This window comes from Ursus arctos, unplaced genomic scaffold (genome assembly GCF_023065955.2).
Source record: "Ursus arctos isolate Adak ecotype North America unplaced genomic scaffold, UrsArc2.0 scaffold_14, whole genome shotgun sequence".
In the NCBI taxonomy this organism is placed as follows: domain Eukaryota; kingdom Metazoa; phylum Chordata; class Mammalia; order Carnivora; family Ursidae; genus Ursus; species Ursus arctos.
In genome coordinates this window covers 57,731,648-57,755,165 of record NW_026622808.1, presented here as the reverse complement: position 1 = coordinate 57,755,165, position 23,518 = coordinate 57,731,648, and the positions used below count along the sequence as shown (strand labels likewise).

Here is a 23,518-nt window from a genome sequence, read left to right as displayed (position 1 = left end):
CGGTAAGATTTTGCCTACTTCTCCTTTAACTGGCTGTCTACTGATTTCACAATTTAGATTCTTATCTTAAAGAACATTCATTTGTTGATTTATCCACCAAGCGTGTAGCGTGTGTTATATGGATGACAGCGTCTTGGTACCAAAAGAGATAGAAAAGAGAATGAGGGAATAGAAACATTCATAATAAGTAGCTGAACCCCTTACATTCCAGACACCGTGTTAAGACTTTACGTAGATTATTTCATTTATTCTTAACAAATAGGTATTGTAAACATCTCTACCTAATGATTGAGGGAAACTGATGCCTAAGAGTGTTTAAAAGGAACTACCTACTGTGCTGAGCTGCGTCCTTTCATTTAGCTGAAAACATGATGCCCATTCACAAATCATCCAGAGAACAAGTCTAAGGGCATCATTATATAGCAATTTGTACTCTTGCTTACGTGTAGTCAACTGAAGATATTTAAATGCAGAAGACATTCGGAGAAGGCTGTGAAGACAGTTTCAGAGGGTCTCACTGCAAGAGTAATGAAGTTACTGCCTTACAAGGTAAAAAGGAGCGATGACTTTATGCATCCAATTCTGGCTCTAGCTCTAAGCTCACACGTCAAACTTCTGCGAGCAGAGTCAGATGTCCAGGCTCAAGTCCTTAACAACTCTTGGCTCCCTATCTCCTGACAACTTCTGGGTGAGCAGCAAGGAGCTGGCACATATACCAAAGCCTAGAGTCATTCGTAATTCTGGCTCACATTTTTAATTGACAATTGTTTCCCGAAGAAATGTTCATTCCTTTATGCACATGTAGGGAGTGGGGACAGATTTTATTATTAGTGAACTCAGTTGCCTGTTAACCAAGAACCAGAGAAGTTCTCTAAATCAAGGATTTGCTGGTACGGTCTGTGCTGACAGCTGCTAATTCATTAACTTAGCGCTTGTCACCAATTCATGTTCTGAGCCCTGAAGTAGCAAGAATCAATGCAAAGCAAGTCATGCAGGATACACACACCAGAGAGGTCTCCTTGGGACTAGAGAAGATTAAACTAAAGAGGTTGAAACCTTATTATCTACTTGGTTTTCTCAAATTGCATGCCAGTTCAGTACTCCTATTTTCTGTGTTGTGAATTCTGATGCTTTTTACTTGATTAATTTCCTTAAATTTGAATACCAACGCTGTACACAAATAAACAGATGGCTTCTTCAAAACAAAACTGTCTCCCCTCCTTGGGTTTTAATTCATCAAGATCAGGAAGAACCTATATTTACGACTTCTGTTCTGAAGAGTCACTCCAGCTATTGTTCTGTGCATAGAACTCTCAAAGGCAATTAGGACTCGAGATGTGAATTGATGTCTGGATTTGGATGTAATTAAATACCAACAATAAATATGACCAACAACACCCCTAAACTTTTCTGCTTGTGGTTGGTTCATCCCGCAGAGAATGATAAATTCAGAACTCCAGAGGACTGATGCTTAAAATGTATACATTTACCCAGTGTTTAACATTCCCAGGATAAAATAAAAAAAATAATCATGTTCTACCTTGTTTTCTATAATAGATTGAGGACGGAAAGTACAGCAAGTGCTTTGTTCTCGAGAGCACGACAACCATGAGAGAGAGACAATTATTAACAACTCTGTTAATGATTAGGTCAACAATTTGATGCATAAATTACAATACTTACTATCTAAGTCATATTATCCTCTGACTTTCCCTGTTGGTGGAAAAGCTTTCTGAACTAGGGCTTTTATTATCTGTAAAAACAAGTACCTGTGGGTTCACAGGACAAGAATTCTATTTTGATTTTGCTTTTCCTATACAATACAAACCCTTCCTTTTAGTTGGTAAATACCTTCACTCACAGTGCCAGGGTATTCACTTCATGACTATCAGGAAAGTACTTAATGTGTGTTTCATTCCTCTTCATTTACAGAAGGTATACATCTCCTTTTGTTAGTGAATTTCTTTACTGTAATGGTTTTGATTATGCCTTTGAGTCACGTTGTGTCTTCTTTTTTATATTAATTTTTATAGATGGAACTTTAAAAATGGGATTCTTCAAAAACAGGAGCTAGTCAAAGAGCTGACAGCTCACCTGAAATGGCACAAGGTGGAATGGCCAGAGAACTATTTTAATGGTAGTTAAATGCCACAACAAAGATGGTAGATTAATTTCCACAATAAACCTGGAGGTTGCATCCTGGGAATGAATTTCCACTCTCTGCATTGGTCCCATTTTTTGAATAAAAATAAAACCTGTGTTGGATGAACTATATCTATCATTTCTGCATAAAACACACATAAAAGGAATACTCTAAACATGAGATGAAATTCAAATTTCACAACGACCTCAAGCTGGACCAATTCTTTCACTTAGTATGAAATATAATAGGGATAAAGGCAAAAGACTACACTTAAAAAAATCAGCTACAAAGGCACAGGCGAGAAGAAGACTGGATTGGCAGCTCACGTGGAAAAGACTTGAACATCTCAGTGTCAACAGGGTTTGTGAAGTTGCCCCAAAAAGCTAATGCAATCTTAAGTTAAACAAATAGCATGTGGCATTCCATCTTAGAGAGGTAAAAATCCCATTGTATTTTGCATTAATGAGACCACAGCTTGGCTAGGAACATCTCTTGGATTCACTGGCAGATTAGTGCATCTAGAGTAGTGAAGCACATAATAAATCTATAACAGTTAAAATAACTGAAAATGTTTGACATAAGGAAGAGAAATTACAGGAGACATGAGCACGGTCTTCAAATACGTGAAGGGTTTATAGGCAGATGATGAATTAAACTTACTTTGCGTCGTCCAAAGTACAAGGTACAAAAGGTATATTTTGGCTCTGTATAAGACAGAACTTTCCAATAATCTGACCTTATCAACAGGGAAATGGGCTGCCTCAGGAGAATGTGAATCAGCATTTCTAAAAGTATTCAAGCAGAGATGGGCACTGTCAGAGAAGGTAGGTCAGGTTACACTGAAGGCCAGCCAGGCTAGATAAAGCCTATGACCCTCTGAAGACTGATGCTTCCCTGACCATCCTACTCAATGGTGATCTTTTCCTTTAGTGAAGCCTTTTCTCTTTCTTCAACATTAAGCTTGAACATTGCCATGAACTATCATTTACATATATCCAGTTTCTCCCCTATGATCAGGTTCCTGGGAGTCAGTGACCACATCTTATATTTTGATAATCCCTGGTGACTAGCTCTGTACCTACTCATGAGAGGTGGTTAAGGATAAGTTGTTGACAGTCTGTGAATGGTGGTATTAGTTAATGATACAAATAAGGCCCTGAACCTTTAAGTGTTGTAGACTGGGAAGGTATTGTGTAATATTTCTTATTATTTACCCAACAGAACATAAAAAAGGAGCCACCGAAGGGTTCACTCACTGTGGAAACTCTGGCTCTTCCTCTGTGTTTATTACGGACTTTTGCCTCTAAGGCCACATTTAGGATTTATTTTTTTCTTATTTTAAAAGAGCAATTTATTTTTAAAATAATTTATTTTTGCATAATTTCAAACTTACAGAAAAGTTGCCAGGAACTTACAAAGACTTCTTTCACCTTCACACTGACCTCTCCATTGTTAATATTGTACTGCATTGGCTTCTTTCCTTCTTGCATATAATGAAGATATATAATAAACAAGCATGATAGTCTCTATAACATATAATATTTACTCATTATCATTAGCTTTTTTCTGAACCTTTTGAGAGTAACTACAGACATGAGGTCTCATCACCCTGAAACATTCCAGCATGTGTTTATGGAAACAAGGACACTTTCCTAATAATCAGCATATGACCCTTCATTTTTTTTTTTAAAGATTTTATTTATTTATTTGACAGAGATAGAGACAGCCAGTGAGAGAGGGAACACAAGCAGGGGAAGTGGGAGAAGAAGAAGCAGGCTTCCAGCGGAGGAGTCTGACGTGGGGCTCGATCCCAGTACGCCAGGATCACGCCCTGAGCCAAAGGCAGATGCTTAACGACTGAGCCACCCAGGCACCCCAGCATATGACCCTTCAAATAAAGAAATCAACCCCGGTACATCATCACTTTGCAATTCAGATCCCATTCAAAATTTGCTAACCTTCTCAGTCATGTCTCTTTATATTTTAGTCCAGAACCTTATCCACGAAAGCATGTTGAATTTATTTGTCATGCTTCTCCAGGACCCATCAAGTTAGACCACTTCTTTAGTCTTTCCCTACCTTTCAAATCCTTGACAGTTTTAAAGAGAATAGGCTTTACATTCTATAGGATGACTCTCAACCTGGATTTATCTGATGTTGCATGACCTGATTTAGGTTGTGCATTCTCAGCAGGAACAACACTGAAATGTTGTGGTGTATCGTCTAAGTGCATTGGATCAGGAGCTATGTAATGTGATGTGATGTGAACTCATCTTCACACTGAGCATGGTTAAAAACCATGGTTAAGGGCACCTGGGTGGCTCAGTCGGTTAAGTGTCTGCCTTGGCTCTGGCCACGATCCCAGAGTCCCAGGATCAAGCTCCGCATCGGGCTCCCCACTCAGGGAGAGTCTGCTTCTCCCTCTGATCCTACCCTGTCTCTTGCCTTCTCTCTCTCACTCTCTCTCTTAAATAAATAAAATCTTAAAAAACAAACAAACAAACAAACAAACAAACAAACAAACCATGGTTAAAAACCATGATCACCTGGCCGTGTTGGTGTCTGCATGGTTTCTTTACCTCATATTTAACATTTTCCCCCTTGTAACTGATTAGAATTTTGTGAGGAGGTATTCTGAAATTACACCAATATTCTAACACTCATCAAACCTCTACCCACCAGACTTAGGATCCATTAAATACTACTGCCTAAAGCAACCACCCCTATGATGATTGCTGGATGACAAGTCTGTTTCCATCATTCCTTCTACATGTACTGGATGACATTTTCCTTTAAGGAAGAACTTTCCCCTTTCATTCATTCATTCATTCATTCACTCATTCATCTATTTACTATTGACTTCCTATTTTATTCAATGCGTTGTAATACATTACTATTGTTATTTATTTTGGTGCTCAAATAGTCCCCATTTTGGCCAGTCACAATCCTTTTAAGCTGACTCCTGTGTCCTTGTGACATTTCGCTCATTTCTTGAGTGGTTCCTAACTGTCTGGCTTAGTAAGATGTTCCAGGCTCATCTTACACTTTGCTGTAGTCCTAGAATCAGCAATTTCTGCAGGGAGGACTGGTTCTTTTTAGTGGAGGATGGTTTTGAGAAATCAAGATGTGGACACTATGTACTTATTGATTCTACGCCCCCCTTCGCCAAAGAGCTAAGTGTGTGCACACATACACACACACATATGTATAATACACATACATACACCTCTACAATTATTTCTAGATCTTGTCGTCAAAACGTTTACTCATTTCAACTCAACACCCAAAAAACAAAAATCCAATTAAAAAATGGGCAGAAGAGATGAACAGGTATTTCTTCAAAGAAGACACCTAAATGGCCAATAGACACATGACAAGATGATCAAAATCACTCATCATCAGGAAAATGAAAATCAAAACTACAGTGGGATATCACCTCACATCTGTCAGAATGGCTAAAATCAAAACACAAAAAACAACAAGTATTAGTGAAGATGTGGAGAAAAACTCTAGTGCATTGCTGGTTGGAACACAAGCTGGGACAGCTACTATAAAAAATGGTATAGAAGTTCCTAAAAAATTAAAAAGAGAACTAACCTGCAAATGGATGTGAAAAGAAAACCAGGGTAGCAATACTCATATCAAACAAAGATTGTAACAAGAGACAAAGAAGGACACTATGTAATCCATCATTAAGGGGACAATCCAACAAGAAGATGTAACACTTGGCACACCTGCTCAGTCAGTTAAATGTCTGCCTTCAGCTCAGGTCATGATCCCAGCTTCCTGGAATCAAGTCCTGCATCAGGCTCCTTGCTCAGCAGGGAGCCTGCTTCTCCCTCTGTCTGCTGCCCCCCCTGCTTGTATGCGTGCTCTCTCTCTCTCTGACAAAAAAAAAAAAAAAAAAAAAAAAAAAGAAATCTTAAAAAAAAAAAAGGAAGATATCACACTTGGAAATATTATGCACCCAACATGGGAGAGCCCAAATACTTACATCAGTTAATAACAAACATAAAGGGAATAATTGATAATAAAATAATAGTAGGGGACTTAGCACCCCACTTACAACAATGAATAGATGATCTAAACAGAAAATCAACAAAGAAACAGTGGCTTTGAATGACACATTGTACCAGATGGATTTAACAGATATATTCAGAGCATTTTAACAGCAGAACACATATTCTTTTCAATTGTACATGGAACATTCTCCAGAATAGATCACACATTAGGCCACAGAACAAGTCTTAACAAATTCAAAAAGATCAAAGGTATTCCATATATCTTTTCTAACCACAATGCTATGAAACTAAAAATTAACCACAAGAAAAAATCTGGAAAGAGCATAAATAACTGGAGGTTAATAACATGCTACTAAACAATGAATGAGTCACCAAGAAATAAAAGAGTAAATAAAAAATTACACGGAGACAAATGAAAATGAAACCACAATGGTCCAAAATCTTTGGGATGCAGAAAAAGCTGTTCTAAGAGGGAAATTTATAGCAATAGAGGCCTACCTCAAGAAGCAAGAAAAATCTCAAACAACCTAAACTTACACCTGAAGGAGCGAGAAAAAGAAAAACAAATAAACCCAAAAACAGTAGAAGGAAGGAAGTAAAAAAGATTAGAGCAGAAATAAGTGAAATAGAAACAAGAAACCCACACTAGAACAGATTAATGAAACCAGGAGCTGGTTCTTTGACAATATCAACAAAATTGATAAATCTTTAGCCAGAGACATAGAAAAGAGAGACAGAGAGTGAGGACTCATATAAACAGAATCAGAAATGAAAAAGGAGAAATAACAACCAACACCATAGAAATGAAAAGGATGAGAAGGGAGTATTATGAAAAATTACATGCCAACAAATTAGACAACGTAGATAAATTCCTAGAAACATACAACTTACTGAAACTGAATCAGAAAGAAATAGAAAATTTGAACAGACCAATTATCAGCAATGAAATTGAATCAGTATTAAAAAAAAAAAACAACTTCTGAGGGCTTTAGAGGGGAGGGGAGTGGGGGATCGGGATAGGCCATTGATGGGTATTAAGGAGGGCACGTATTGCATGGTGCACTGGGTGTTATACGCAAGTAATGAATCATGGAACTTTACATCAAAAACTTGGGATGTACTGTATGGTGACTAACAGAACATAATAAAAAATTATTATTAAAAAAACACAAAACTTCCAACAAACAAAAATCCAGGACCAGATGGCTTCACAGATGCATTCTATCAAACACTTAAAGAAAAGTTAATATCTATTCTTCTCAAACTATTCCAAAAGATAGAAGAGAAGAAAAACTTTAAAATTCATTCTAAAAGGCTTGCATTTCCCTGATACCAAAACCAGATAAAGACCTTACACAGAAAGAGAACTACAGGCTGATATCTCTGATGAACATAGATGTGAAAGTCCTCAACAAAATATTAGCAAATTACACCCAACAATACATTTAAAAAAATCATTCACCATGATCAAGTGGGATTTATTTGAGGGATGCAAGGGTGGTTTAATATTCACAAATCAATCAATGTGATACAGCACATGAATAAGAGAAAGGAGGATAAAGACCATATGATTGTTTCAATAGATGCAGAAAAAGCATTTGACAGAGCATGATGTCCATTCATGATAAAAATCCTCAACAAAATAGGGTCAGAGGGGACATACCTCAACATAATAAAGGTCCCATGTGAAAAACCCACAATTAACATCACACTCAATGTTGAAAAACTAAGTGCTCGTCCCCCTAAGATCAGGAATAAGACAAGAACGTCCACTCTCATCACTTTTATTCAACATACTACTGGAAGTCCTAGCGACAGCAATCAGAAAACCAAAAGGCATAAAAGGCATCCAGCTTGGTAAGGGAAAAGTAAAACTTTGACTATTTGCAGATGACATGATACTATGATAGAAAGCCCTAAAGACTCCACCAAAAGAGTACTGAAGCTGATAAATGAATTCAATAAAGTCGCAGGATACAAAATTAATGTACAGAAGTCCATTGCATTTCTACACATTAATAATGAAGCAATAGAAAGAAAAACTAAAAAAGCAATCTCATTTACAATTTGCAACAAAAATAATAAAATACCTAGGAATAAACCAACCAAAGAGGTGAAAGACCTGTACTCTGAAAACTATAAAACACTGATGAAAGAAATTGAAGATGACACAAACAAATGGAAGGATATCTCATGGCCATGGAAGGCAAGAACAAAGATTGTTAAAATGTCCATATTACCCAAAGAAATCTACAGATTTAATGCAATCCTTATCAAAATACCAACAGTATTTTTCACAGAACTGCAACAAGCAATCCTAATTTGTATGGAACCACCAAAGACTGTGAAGAGCCAAAAACAATCCTGAAAAAGAAAAGCAAAGCTGGAAGTATCACAATGCCAGACTTCAAGTTATATTACAAAACTGTAATAATCATAACAGTATGGTCCTGGCACACAAATAGACGCAACGATCAACAGAACAGGACAGAAAACCCAGAAACAAACCCTTGCTTATACGGTCTACTAATCTTTGACAAAAGAGTCGAGAATACGCAATGGGAAAAAGTCTCTCACAAATGGTGTTGGGAAAACTAAACAGCTACATGCAAAAGAACAAAACTGGACCAGTTTCTTATACCATATACAAAAATAATCTCAAAGTCAATTAAAGACATGAACGTGATACCTGAAACCATAAAAATCCTAGAAGAGAGCAGAGGCAGTCATTTCTTTCACATCTGCTATGACAACATTTTTCTAGATATGTCTTCTGAGGCAAGGGAAATAAAAGCAAAACTAAGCTATGAGGACTACACCAAAAAAAAAAAAAAATCTTCGGCATGGTGAAGGAAACAATAAAACTGAAAGGTAACCTACTGAATGGGAGAAGATATTTGCAAATGACATATCTGATAAAGGGTTAGTATTCAAAATATATAAAGAACTTATCAAACTCAACACCCAAAACACAAATAACCCAGATAAGAAATGGGCAGAAGGCAGAAGACATGAACAGACACTTTTCTGAAGAAGACATCCAGATGCCAACAGACACATGAAAAGATGCTCAACATCACTCATCATCAGGGAAATGTAAATCAAAACTACAATGAGATATCACCTCACACCTGTCAGAATGGCTAAAATAAAAATGAGAAACAACATGTGTTGGCCAGGATGTGGAGAAAAAGGAACCCTAGTGCACTGTTGGTAGGAATGCAAACTGGTGCAGCCACTGCAGAAAACAGTATGCAGTTTTCTCAAAAAGTTAAAAATAGAAATACCCTATGATTTAGCAATCATACTACTGGGTATTTACTAAAACAAAATCCAAAAACACTAATTTGAAGGGATACATGTACCCCTATGTTTACTGCAGCATTATATACTATAGCTAAATTATGGAAGCAGCCCAAATCTCCGCTGATAGATGAATGGATAAAGAAAATGTGGTATATATATATAAAATGAAATATTATTCAGCCATAAAAAAGAATGAAATCTTGCTATTTGCACAACATGGATAGAGCTAGAGAGATATTTCACTTAATGCTAAGTGAAATAAGTCAGTCAGAGAAAGACAAATACCATATGATTTCACTCGTATGTGGAATTCAAGAAACAAAACAAATGGCGGCGCCTGGGTGGCTCGGTTGAGCGTCTGACTCTTGGTTTCAGCTCAGGTCACAATCTCGTTTGTGAGATTGAGTCCCGCATTGGTTCCTTGATCAGTGGGCCGTCTCCTAGGGATTCTCTCTCTGTCTCTCCCTTGCCTTGCACTCTCCCTCAAATAAATAAATACACAAATCCTAAAAAACAAACAAACAAACAAACAAACACAAATGAACAAAGGGGAAAGAAAAAGAAAGAGACAAACCAAGAAAACAGACTCTTAACTATAGAGAACAAACTGATGGAGTTTGTTCCAGAGGGGTGGTGCGTGGGAGGATGGGTGAAATAGGTGAAGGGGATTAAGAGTACACTTATCCTGATGAACACTTAGTAATGTATAGGATTGCTGAATCTATTGTACACCTGAAACTAATATAAAACTGTATGTTAACTCTACTGGATTTAAAATAAAAAATAAATAAAAACAAAACAAAAACCATTTACTTATTTGCTTAATCAACTTATTCTTTGCTCAGTCTAGCCAACCTACCCTTGTCAACTGTCCCCTCTGCCCACCACCTCTGCACCCACACTCAACTATCCCATGTTCTGGGATTCTGTGCCCATGGACCCATGTCTCCCTACAGCTCTCCAACCCACCTCACTGTCTTGTATCCTCAGCTACTGTGCAGACTCCAACATGCTGGGAAGGGAAGGGATGTGGGAAAGTAAGAGAATGGAATGGAAGGAAACATGGGACTTAGATTGTTTTAATATTGAAAATGTAATTTAAAAATATCTTATTGATTTATTTGACAGAGAAAAAGCGAGCACAAGCAGGGGGAGTGGCAGGCAGAGGGAGAATCAGGCTTCCTTCTGAGCAAAGAGCCCGATGAGGGACTCAATCCCAGGAGCCTGGGATCATGACCTGAGCTGAAGGCAGACGCTCAACCAACTAAGCCACCCAGGAGCCCCTGAAAATGTAAAATTTAAAAATGAATATACTGCAGAAAACAAAATAAAAAAGATGTCCAACTCAAATTCTAGAACATATGTTATTTAAAAATTAAAGTTTTATGCTACTATTTAGAAGATGAATAGAGATACAGGGAATGTATTACTTTACAAAAATTGAAACACCGAGTTTCTGCCTTTCACACCAGGGTGAAACTTTGAGGCAATACATTCATAAAATACCTAATATCAGGAACAAGACATTACTCAAATTATATTAAGCTTTTAGAGAGTAATTTATCATTAAATAGAAGAAAAATTGATTAATATTCTAATTATTCTTTTCTTCTAGGTCATTAGGTTCTGCCTTTTAAAACAGCTACCAAAACAACCAACCAACCAACATAGTTTCCAGTTTGTCCTTTTCCCCCTGAGTTGTTTTCAGACTTGAATCCCTTCTGTCAGGTAGTTAGGTGGGAAGTGGGAAATGAATGATGGAGTAGGTGAGGTTACCCTTGAGAAATCTATACTACTTAGAGAAAAGTCCCTTCCAGATTATTCTATTATTGCTACTTTTGAGGGTTTGAAATTCTTCTCTTTGTTGTATTTGCTGATTGTCTTTTATGGTGACACTGTCCATGTAATTTTAGTTAGGAAATTATATCTCACAAGGGAGTTTTTTTCCTCCTCATGAGCATTCTTCCTTGTTGTGTGGTCGTAAAGCCTTAAATCAGGTTACATGAGGAATTTGGGATTTACATCCCATAGGGTAGCAAAATATAGGGCATTCCACTGTATACTATACAGGCTTGGCCTTTCTTTCCTTGGGTGGCCTTGCTGCCCACTCTGGTCATAGTTAAATTCCTTTTAAAGTTCTTAAATCTGGATAGAAGTCCCCCCCCGCCCCCGCCCCGGTTTCCTGGCAAGGAGTTGAGATCCACGCTCTGACTTTAGGTATGGACATCTTTCACTGCCCAAATATGCTGACGGAATAATATCTAGTCAACGTATCATCATCCAGATAACATCAGGCATCTACACATTTGGTATTTGTTTTCGAGTCTCCATTTTGGTTATAAATTATTACCCCCTTGGAAATCCTTTAGATGAGTGATTTCTTTCACACATTTATTTCTCATTAAGATTTGTTTCCTAGTGAGCAGCTATGTCTGAAGTTGACAATTTTTAAAATCTTAAAACAAACATAGGCTATTATTCTCTTTATGTTACCTCTCTGTTTGATAACACAATTAAAATATGATTTGTTGTATGTAGAAGGGAAAGGAACCAGTTGAAAAACAACAACAACAACAACAACAACAACAACAATAGTGATTTTATCTTGGCTGAAGACAAGGAAATCTGCCCTTTTTAGGTAGTGGAAAAAACACAGCAATAGCACAGGGGCACTTTCACTAGTCAAGGTTCTTAATTGATTCATGCCAAGAAGTACCGCCATGAAGTACTGTGACCTGGTTCTGTGAACAAGTGTGCGACTTGACAAATGACATCAGAAGAAAACACAAGGCAAATTCTGACCCCAGTCAGATTGAGCACAAACGGGAGGCTTCTGTAAAGCAATTTACAAATCACCCCTGAGCAGAATGCTTACCGATCTATTTTCAAGGACTAGGGAAAAAAACACAAAGCAGAGCTGTTTAATAAGCTTGACTGCCACAAATGGAAACTGCTATGCACAAGCCAGACGAGGGTGGCCAAGCATAGGTACTTGGGAGATGAGCAGCCAAATGATAATCAAAGCTATGAGATCTGCTGGTCAAAATGCATCCCGGAGAGCACCTACTTAATTATGAAGACCGCTCTAATGATACCCAACGCTCTTGGTTGCCTTTCAGGTCTCCAAATTGGTTACAACCATTAATAATGAGTTTCTGTTTTCCCTTGTTTTGTTTTTCAGTGAGGCAGTTACAATATGTCTTAAAATCATTCCTGGTCAACCCACGTACTCTTATTTTCACCTGCCACCAGGGAAAGCAAATCTCTGGGTTTGGGATTTGTGCCATGTTTTAGTAGCCGGGTTTCTCAGCTGGGATGTCTTTCCAAATGGGAAGAATTTTCTGCAGTTGTCTAAGCTTCCTCTAAGAATAAGGATACTCGTCAAACAAAGCAGCAAGCCATAACAAAGGAGGAGGGTATGCTAAATTTACCCTGTCACATTTTCTTTGTGAAGCTTTCTTTAGAATTGAAAAGAAATGATCTAAACAGACTCTCGGAAAAGATTTTCATTGACAAATAAACTGTATGCTCAAGCTAAGGTATAATTAAAATTACTGTATGCTTTTTTTTCCCCTGTAACAGGAGTTAAAAAAGGAATGATAAATTGGAACCACAGGTTATCTTTTAACCATGGAGAAACATCCTCATCAAATAATAATTAGAATTCTTTCTGTTTGAGAAGGAGGGATTACAGGATTGTTTCCTTCAGCTACTGTATATGAGGAACTCTCCCTTAGGAGTCATAGGGAGACAAAAGGGTCCCTAAGAAATCCCATTAGTGTCAGTGAAATAAAGTAAATCGTATCATAGACAACGCATAAGGATGGCATAATGAGGTCTTTGCTGATTAAAGGAATACATTATTGCACCTGATGGACATCTGGCTGTATCTACTGATCCAAGGTAAGAGAATATTTATCTAAACTACAAAAGAAATGAAATGTACACCTTGAGGCAAGGACAATGAATTCCACAGACAGTGCCTTCCATTGTCACTACATGCAAAGTACCAACCAAGAGCCAGCCGTTCCTGCAGCTTGCTACATGAAGGATTAGAATCTGGTCAGTAGGTGGTGCTGAATCCACGGCAGAAGGAGAAGCCGTCCCTCCTTTCTGTTTATCCTGCTCCTGTCAGCAATTTTCTACATGTTTTCAAATTCCTCAGTTTAAGGACTCCGCATTTTGGGAAAGAGGCAATAATTCTCATATTTTAAAGCCGTGTTTCTTTGTTTGCTTATAGATTTGAGAAAAGGTCACCGAGGAGCATATGAAGCTTAAAACGGAGGGTATCACTATCTTTGTAGACATTATTAGAGGTCCTCCCTTTATTTGATGCAGGAGGGATTGATTTATAAAGCTTTCTGCAAAACAAAAGCAAACAACTCCACCCACCCTAGCAGTCTGGGTCACTACTGACTAGCTTGTTTGGGGGGCTTGTCTACAGTTCTGACTGAATTTTTTTCCTGAAACCCTGCAGGATGGATAACTATGAATAGCTACCAGGCCCCTTCAATTGTTGAAATGCCCCGCACGTGGCAGGTAAGATAGCATTCATTTAGCTAATAAGAGATTCTTTTTCTGTTGCTGTGCATGCTTCAGAGTGTGATCTGTAGACGCATTCAATGAAACTTAAAGAAAGAACAATGAAAACCAGGAGAGTCTTCAACTCAGATTTTGTTAGTACACTTCATTTTGAGGAGAAGGAGGCAAATAGCTGGAAAACACACTCTTCTGGGAAGAACTACTTTCTGGGGTAGATTTGAGGGTCACTGCACATTTGGTCCAATCTTCCCTACCAGAGATAGGGAAACTTTTCTTTCTATTGAGAGTTGCTGACCCAAAGAGGAAAAAAAAATCAATTGAGGGTCAGAGAAGTATAAAGCAACTTGTTTTATTTAGAGAGATGTTTATAACTTTTCATGCCTTTTAAATTAGGTACCAGGAACATACAAACCTAAACATGTATCAACTAATTTAAAAGTTAGACCTAATCTACGTAAAAGATTGGGGGGGGGCAGGGAGAATGGGAAAGCAGAGAGGTGGAGAAAAGAATATGAAAATACAGAGAAACAGAGCACGAAAGACACAGGCAGAGAGCAGCAGAGTCCTGGGCTCCACAAACACACACACGAAAGAGATCACACACTAAATAAAGGACACTCACACCAAAAGGAAGGCACACAGTCACAAAAGAATTCTGGGAAAGTGAAAAGGCATCCTTTTGTGGGGCAATATTCCATCTTGTGGTTTTCAGGATATTAAAATAGAAAACCTTTGCAGGACAAGCTGTATCAGTATAAACACAGTCATTTTCAGGTAAGTTGCACCTTGCTACTTCCATCTAAAGGGTGCTTGGAATTTAAGTCAGAGTACTAGTTTTGACCCTTAGTCCCCCATGTAATATTAGCAATATTAGCAATGCAGTGCTAATATTGTCTAAAAATAATGAGTGAAGATCATTTAAAAATTGGTCAGATGCTTTAGAAAGGGATTTATTAAAGACAAAAAGAGAAACAATATTCTGGCTAGGCCTTGGTTAATCGAAAAAAAAAAAAAGAAACAAACCAAAAAACAAAAAACACTACTTCATTCCAGAAACATGTTACTTGAATTAAAACAAACACACAGAACCCCTGGGGGTGTATGTGTGTGTTTGTGTGTGTATGTGTGTATGCATCCAAATGTCTGTTCCTCGATTAATCTTTTCAAACTTTACAGGAAATATACTCACATCCTAGATTATCCATTAGAATCTAACAGCTCACAATTGTTAGGGAAAACAGTGAGACAGCTAGGTTATAACAAGTATGTATACACTGCTTGCATGACTCATGCCAAGTCCTTAGGGTGTCTCTCTGACATAGACCAATGCTCACGGAGAGATATGTAAGAAAAGTCAATTCATTTATTTGAGCAAGCAGGCGAGATACACAAGGCACATGGCCCTTTGCAATTGTAGATCATTCCTCAGTTTCTCATCCATTTCTAGAACTCTCTTCTAACTTAAGATAGGCCCCAAAGGGAGTTGTTTCTGCATTAGGTAGGGAAGCAAATAGGCCCAAAGAGATCATCTTGCATTTGGCTACCATACGAAGACCAGTTTTTTAAGACAAGTCTAGAGACTACCACTCACACAGTGAATAATGTTCTCTTGTACAACACATCAGCCAGTAGAACACTGCCATTTTCATCCAGGGTGGAGGCGTCCAAACAGTGTTGCAGGACCAGAAATACGCTGGGCACCCAGTTCACCGGAAATAAGCCCAGACCCAGAGCTCATCTCAAAAATGGTGGCTGGGATTTATTTCTCACAGAGTAAATGACATTTCTTTTAGTGATGCTCTGTTGTTGACAGAGGTTTTGCTAAAAATGTCGGCATGGTGAAATGTATAAAACAATCTATGTACTGTCTTAAAAACTGAGTTTCCAGATTCGGCCAGATAGCGCTGACTGGGTTTGGAACCACCAAGATGTCATTTGATGTCTCTCAGCTGTAGGTTTCTCATCTGTACTTTGGAAGTGATGGTATTTGGCATCCCAGGAAGATTATGAAATTCAAACTGGGTCAATGGATTTTAATATGCTTCATAAACCATAAAGTGCTACCCAAGTGTGAGATGCTATTATTACTGTTACTATTGATGCCAAAGATCTGCTTGGGAAAAAAAGGAAAAAGAGAGACTTATTTTGAGGATAAGAAGAGGGTGACATTCTAAGGGAAAAAGCTCACTGTAGTAAGTCATAGCTCCAAGACAGCTGTTGGCTGCTTAATAAAAGCCAGTGAAGATGACAAAGTAATTTCTGGTTCAAGCATGAATGCTCAAGTACAGGAGTTTATGTTCGATTGCCAGATGCTTCAAGCTAGCAGCTAAATCCAAAGACACCAAAGACACTTCATGCACCAACAATATCCTGCCTTCTCAAGTCAGAGGACTGCATAAATGTGCATTCCAAAAGGAAAGGATGTCACTGGAAAATTACCCAGGAGGAGGAGTAATTGTGAAACTGATCAGAAAGGTGGCAAACACAAAAAGAATTGTTAAACTACTAGCTACAAAAGAAGGTAAAACATGAATAGAGAAAATGCAGCGTCTGTAGGGTTGGGTGATAAAAATAGACAACACTGCTGTTTGCAGATGATGAAGATGACCATTCCTCTCGGTGCTGGAAGAGGTTACATTCATTTATGATTTCTGGAGATCTGTCAATGGAATACTTAATGTAGGTGATTTAAAAGAAAGTGTTAATATGTTTACTTCTATTATGCTAACCAAGGGTTAAGGTTGCAGTACATTTATCGTGGTGGTGAAGTGATCTGCTTATTAAGCATTTTCCCTTTTGTTTTGTGGTTACCTAGTAGATTATTTATATGAGGAGAAAAAACAGAAAACAAGGAGATGTCCTCTGGATGCCTAGTTCCCAAAGGTTGGTATTATCATTTCAACCTCTTGGTTAAATGGTGCTGATACCATGATGGCCAACCATCACTGCACTCTACCATTATTATCAGCATTGCATCTTACAGATGTTATGTGGTTGCCATGTGCCAGGATCTGTGCTAATTACCTGCATTTATGACCTCACTGAAATGTAAGCATTTTGAGAGCAGAAAACATGTCTTTCTTGTTCAGCATAGATACCTTATACATAGTGTAGTTACTGATGCAATAGGTGCTCAATAAATATCTGTAGGATGGATAAGTCACCAGCAGTGCAACTTTACCCCCCTATGATATAGGTATCATTGTTATCACCATCTAATAAAAGATGTAGCCAATGCTCCCTTAAGGAGCCTACATATATTCGCCAAGGTCACAGACTTCATTGGAGGAAGAAAATAAATATTCAACCCCAAGTCTGGTTGATTGCAAAGTCCTATAAGTTACTCATTTCCATTCCAATATGACTGACTGCAGCTCACTGCTTTAATTCACTGTGAAAGAGGTGTTTGGGTGGCTGCCAATGTTTAGGTATAAACGAGCTTTGCCTAATTTTCTTTTTATTATGATAGAATGTGACATGATGTGTTGGAACCAGAGGCACTTGTAGGACTCAAGACTTAGGAAGACAGAGAAAAGAAAAAAAAAAAAATGGGAATCCAATGGAGCCCCGCTTGATAAGGTGAGAAAAGAATTCAAGAGAAGAATGACAAGAAGCAGGTCTGGGAAAGCCAAAAACGAATCATCAGACTTTATTATCAAAGGCTCCCAAAGGTAGTAATGTTTTGGTTATTTATGGAACACAGCTCCATAAATGAAGGCTCAGCCCAGCTGAAGAAGAAGCCAAAATACAAGTAAAAATTCAAAATAAAAAAAAAGTCTTTTCAAAATATTATATACTGGAAAATTGGACCCCTTGAATGAGAGGCAGTTTTGTTTAGGGAGATTAACTATGTGAACAATAGAACTGGACTTCCTGAGGATTTTTTTTTCCACCCTAAGGATTTTATTTATTTATTTAACAGGGAGAGAAAAAGAGAGAGAGAGAGAGCACAAGCAAGGGGAGCAGCAGGCAGAGGAAGAAGCAGGTTCCCCACTGAGCAGGGAGCCCCACACAGGGCTCAATCCCAGGACTCTAGGATCATGACTTGAGCCAAAGTCAGACGCTTAACTGACTGAGCCACCCAGGCACCCCAGACTTCCTGAGTTTTAATTCTAATTCAACCACTTACTGTGTTGATCCGAGGGAAGTTACTTCATTTCTCAGTGCCTCAGTTTCCCTAGATTTAGTGGGAATAATAGCCTATACCTCATACTTTGAGGATTAAATGAGTGAAATAATAAAGTTTGAAAACAGAGCTTGCCAAATAATAAATGTTAGTTGTTACTAAGAATCTAGCAGAAGCAAAGCTGCCTCCATATATCATTCAGTGTAAATGTCCAAATTCTTACAGTGGTTGACAATACCCCACCTGGTCTCAAGTGATATTTCTGTTGACGGAAATCCTAAGTAAAGGAAGCTCTTTCAGGTATACAGATAGATACCTGCACCATGTAGATCAAAACTGAAAATTGCTGTCTAGACTCTGGTAGCAAGAGGGTGCAGATTCTAGATAGAAAGCTGCTCTTACAGACTAAAAAAAGAGATTCTTACAGGTTAAGAAACTGAGCTGTGGAGTTAGAAATAGGGATGCAAATTTTAGCTCTACCACTTACTAGCTGACTGATTATGGGGTAGGTCTCTTAACTTGTAAGTTATTAATTTGTTTCTTAACTTGTAACAGTCCTATCCTGCATGTTATACTACTAGAACACTGTAAGCATTTGATACAAGTTAGCTATCATCATCATCATCATCTTCTTCATTATCACATCATCATAATTGAGAGCAATTGTGCCTGGGTTCACGTGGTGTTACTGCAGGAACTTTCGAAGAGAAACAGTTTCCCCAAACATGCAAAGATGGGAGAAAGGGAGAGCAAAATATAGTTAGAGAAAAATGTCCATATACATCTTCAAAGAAATATTGTGGGTCTCTAAGTAATGACAAATCTGCCTCAACTTTAGAAGGAAGCCAAAGAAGAAACAAAAATTGACAGCTAGTAAAAATGATAGCAGATGCTCCAATTTGCTGCTAGTGAAAGTATCATAAGGAAATTATCATCATACATAGCCATTTCTTTGCCAGAACAGTGTACAAATACCCAGAAAAACAGCACACGTGCTTTCTTGCTCACACGCCAGGGCAACACACCAAGTTTGAAGATGATCACCAGAATGACATCAAGTCAAGAGATTATCGTGCTTGTTGTATCCACATTTCAGGACCTCCATTAACTCTCTGGACATCATCAGACACTGTGAAAAATGCTGAAGACAGGACAATATGACCCTGAGCTGAGAAGATTAATAACCGGTGAATAACTAAACTAGCTCACTGATAGTTTGCTATGCTGATTTCTACAGCTATCTTAATGGATTATTTGAGTAGTTTATGCGGCATAGCCAAAAATATACTTCACTGAGAGACATGAAAGGTCTGAGCATAGCTTAGGTTAGTGAAATCTTTGGCTTTAAAACATGAACTCTTTTTTTTTTTTGAAAGATTTTATTTATTTATTTGACAGAGAGAGAGACAGCCAGCGAGAGAGGGAACACAAGTGGGGGAGTGGGAGAGGAAGAAGCAGGCTTCCAGCGGAGGAGCCTGATGTGGGCCTCGATCCTGGAATGCCGGGATCACACCCTGAGCTGAAGGCAGACGCTTAACCGCTGTGCCACCCAGGCGCCCCTAAAACATAAACTTTTTAAACTGTTGTTTTCCCCCTATTGCCTTCTATTTCATAATTCCCCAGAGGCCAGAAATCACACAAGGCTAAGAACCGCTTTTGGGAACATCAGCACAAATTCCCACGGACACTGTAGGATCGCTTACCTCACAGGGTCACCCTGAGGCACACTGCTTAACTTTGTACAAGTAATACATGTGGGGGAAGAGGGGTACCAAGCTTCTGAGGGACAATTCATTCTTCAAAACGAGTCAGTAGAATTTACCAGTAATTAAGAGATCTGGAGTCCAATACAGAAGTGTACTTACATAATGATAACCATGGGTCTGGAATCCCCATCACGTTAGTGGCTGGGTGGCATGCACACTCAAACCCTGTTTCTTTTACAAGCTCAGTCTAAATGATCAGGGTTATATAGATAACAACGGTGGCAAGTGGAACCTTAATAAATCACATAAATTACACAGGTTTTGATTTCACAGGGCCCTCCCTTTTTATGTTATTTAGGTATATAGAGCTGCACACAAATAATTTACATGCAGGGATAATTTTACGAGAATACAACAGTAAAAACACAACAAAAATAATCATTACGATTATGTGTCAGACACTGTCCTTGCTTCTTTCCATAAATTATCTCATTTCCTCTTCATAATAACTCTATTAGGATGCTGGGAACTCTCTAAACCTTCTTTAAATAGAAGTACAGGAATTATTTTTTTCAAAGGCTTAAGCCCGTAAGAGAGAATAGTTGGGAGGCATACCCATTAAAATTGGGGATGTTGGGAAGAAAGTATGTGGTTAACAGAGAAGAAGCACTGGATCCTGAGCCAGCAGTAGGAAAATGCAAGAAGCAGATGGCCTCACTCTTTAGAATATTCCTCAAAGATTCAGGAATTGGTTGCATGAGGTACCAAGGGAAGTACAGACATGGAGCACTGGATGAATGTCCTTTAGAATCAGTTAAGTCCCCAGATCCCCTCCTTTATTCCACACAGCCAGGTGACTAACCCTCCTTACCCCAGAAGTATACTGGGATTTTTCTCTCCAAGAAGATAACAGAGAAAGTTTCCTGGGCCAGAGGACACAGGTTCAAGTAAGGGTACCAGGAATTTTGTAAATATTTATCTATGGAAGGATGAGATTCCCAACTCACTTGTCAATATGGTTTCTAGAACACTGGCAGTGAGACCTTTGCCCTCCAAGAAGGAGATTAAATACTCTTTCTCTGGGGACTGTGACAACCCAAAAAGAAAAACCTAAAAATATTGACATTGTGTGTGTGTGTTTGTGTGTGTTGGGGAGGATTCCCAAAGGAAATGGCTTAGTCATATTGATTACATAGTCAATAAATTTATCCACAGATTTATAGCTTCAAGTTAGCTTTTTTTTTGGGGGGGGTTATATCTTTTTTTTTTCTATAATTTTTATTTTGTTATATTAGTCACCATATAGTACATCCCATTTTTGATGCAATGTTCCATGATTCATTATTTGCATATAACACCCAGTGCACCAGGCAATACGTGCCCTCCTTAATACCCATCACCGGCCTATCCCAATCCTCCACCCCCCCTCCCCTCTGAAGCCCTCAGTTTGTTTCTCAGAGTCCACAGTCTCTCATGGTTCATTCCCCCTTCTGTTTACCCCCCCTTCTTTCTTCCCTTCCTTCTCCTACCGATCTTCCTACTTCTTATGTTCCATAAGTGAGTGAAAACCCAAAAGACTCCATCCCCAAACTAGTAGAACTTATAGAGCAATTCAGTAATGTGGCGGGATACAAAATCAATGCTCAGAAATCAGTTGCATTTCTATACACGAACAATGAGACTGAAGAAAGAGAAATTAGGGAATCCATTCCATTTACAATAGCACCAAAAATCATACGTTATCTCGGAATTAACTCAACCAGAGACGTAAAGGATCTATATTCTAGAAACTACAAATCACTCTTGAAAGACATTGAAGAAGACACAAAAAGATGGAAAAATATTCCATGCTCATGGATCGGAAGAATAAACATAGTCAAGTTAGCTTTTTAGTGCCTCTTTCTTCAATATGAGCCAACAACCCAGAATCACTAGACATCTGAAGATAGCTTCTAACACAAAAGATCAAGTCCAAAGCAAGTAAAGAAAATCTACCATTAATATTTGCAGAGAAATAAGAGATATTGAATTCACACATTGACAAGAAAATAATACTACAAATCGGGAACATTCAGAGACTAAGAGAGTTCTTAGAAATTTGAGGCATGATAATTGAGACGCAGAGATTAACTTGTTTAAGACTAATCACCTGGAGGCTGGCCTCTAGAAAAGGAGAAAACTAGCCACGGCCTAGTGTTTAAGGCAATCGATTCTATTCAACCCTAACACTTGGTTCCCAGCGCCTGATCATGCCAGGAGAAGCTGTAGTACTTTTCCAATTGTGAACTCTGACATGGTGGTCCTGCCACTTGCTCACATGCCAGCAGCCACAGATTTGGTTTCTAGTTTGCAGATCATGTCAAGAGAGAGGCTGTGCTTCCATATTTCTTAGGCTTGAAGCCCTATAGCCCAAGGTTCAGAACCACCTTTTGTAATCTGACAATTGCCTTCTAGATCTCTGTGGGTTGCTCCAGAATGCCATGAACAATGGGGGATTTATATTCCTACTACTGCTTATTTTCCCCACGAATTTCTTCCTGGAAATGCTGCTTCAGCAGGTATGTTGTGTGTGCAGCCTGGTCATTCACCTTTGTTTGCCTGGCAACAGCTGAGATGAAAAGTGACTGGAAAAGAAAGCTTAGGAAAGTTCTAGAGTATAGAGAGAGAAAAAAGAAAGAGATAAAACAGGAAGGATAAGGGCATCTGGGTGGTAATGTCGGGTTAGGCGTCTGACTCTTGGTTTGGCTCAGGTCATGATATGGGGGTCGTGAGATGGAGCTCCTCATGGAGCCCCACATTGTAGCCCGAATTGGGCTCTGCGCTCAGTGGGGAGTACGCTTGGGTCTCTCTCTCCTTCTGCTGCTCTGCCCTGTGCTTGTGCGCTCTCTCTTTTTCTCTCTTTCTAAAATCAATCAATCTTTAAAAAAAGAAAAGCAAACATAGGAAGGTTAAAAGATATAATTACAGACCTACTCTCTATAAAAAGAACAGGTAAACAAAAGGAAAGAAAGAAATTCTCAACAAATACAACTCCCAATTTCCCAGAACAGAAGGGCATATGTTTCCAAATTAAATAGGCCTACTCAGTATCAATCAGAAAATAGAAAATTAGATTAGAAATAATTAAACATAATTAGACATAATCACAATATTATGACATTTTGGAACAATGCAGATGAATACCCATACATGTTTAGAGAGAGACAGAGAAAACCACAAACTAAAATAGGTCATATAAAAGGGAACAGAAATTAAATTATTTCAGACTTCTTACTTAATAGAAATGTTGGAATTTGTAAGACAGTGGATCAATGCCCTCAAAATTCAGAAGAAAAATTATTTCTAACCTAAAATTCTATTTCGAGCCAAACTATCATTAAGTGTGATGGTGAAAGAAAGAAACCTGGAGAGATGCAAACTTCTTTTCAGTAAACCACTGTAGTATATGCTTCAAAAAAAATGAATGAATAAACACATCCCAGGCAATAGAGAATCCAAAATAGGGAAGATTTGAGAGGAATTCCCAAGAAAATAGTGAAAAAATATCCTAGATGGATATTTATAGTATATGTTTAATAGTATTTCTAAAAATTTGCAAATGGGTCAAAAGCTGGGATTTGAATTAGTGATATGTATATAGAAACTAAGTAAACAAACAGAAAGATAGTCGGGA

The 23,518-nt window shown here is 38.3% G+C and overlaps 1 protein-coding gene across 8 annotated transcripts in view; it reads right to left on the bottom strand.

Moving 5' to 3' along the window:
• The window catches only part of LOC113256632 (contactin-4), an 877,814-nt gene that overhangs the window by 27,463 nt on the left and 826,833 nt on the right, over nucleotides 1–23,518 (bottom strand). The window lies entirely within an intron of this gene.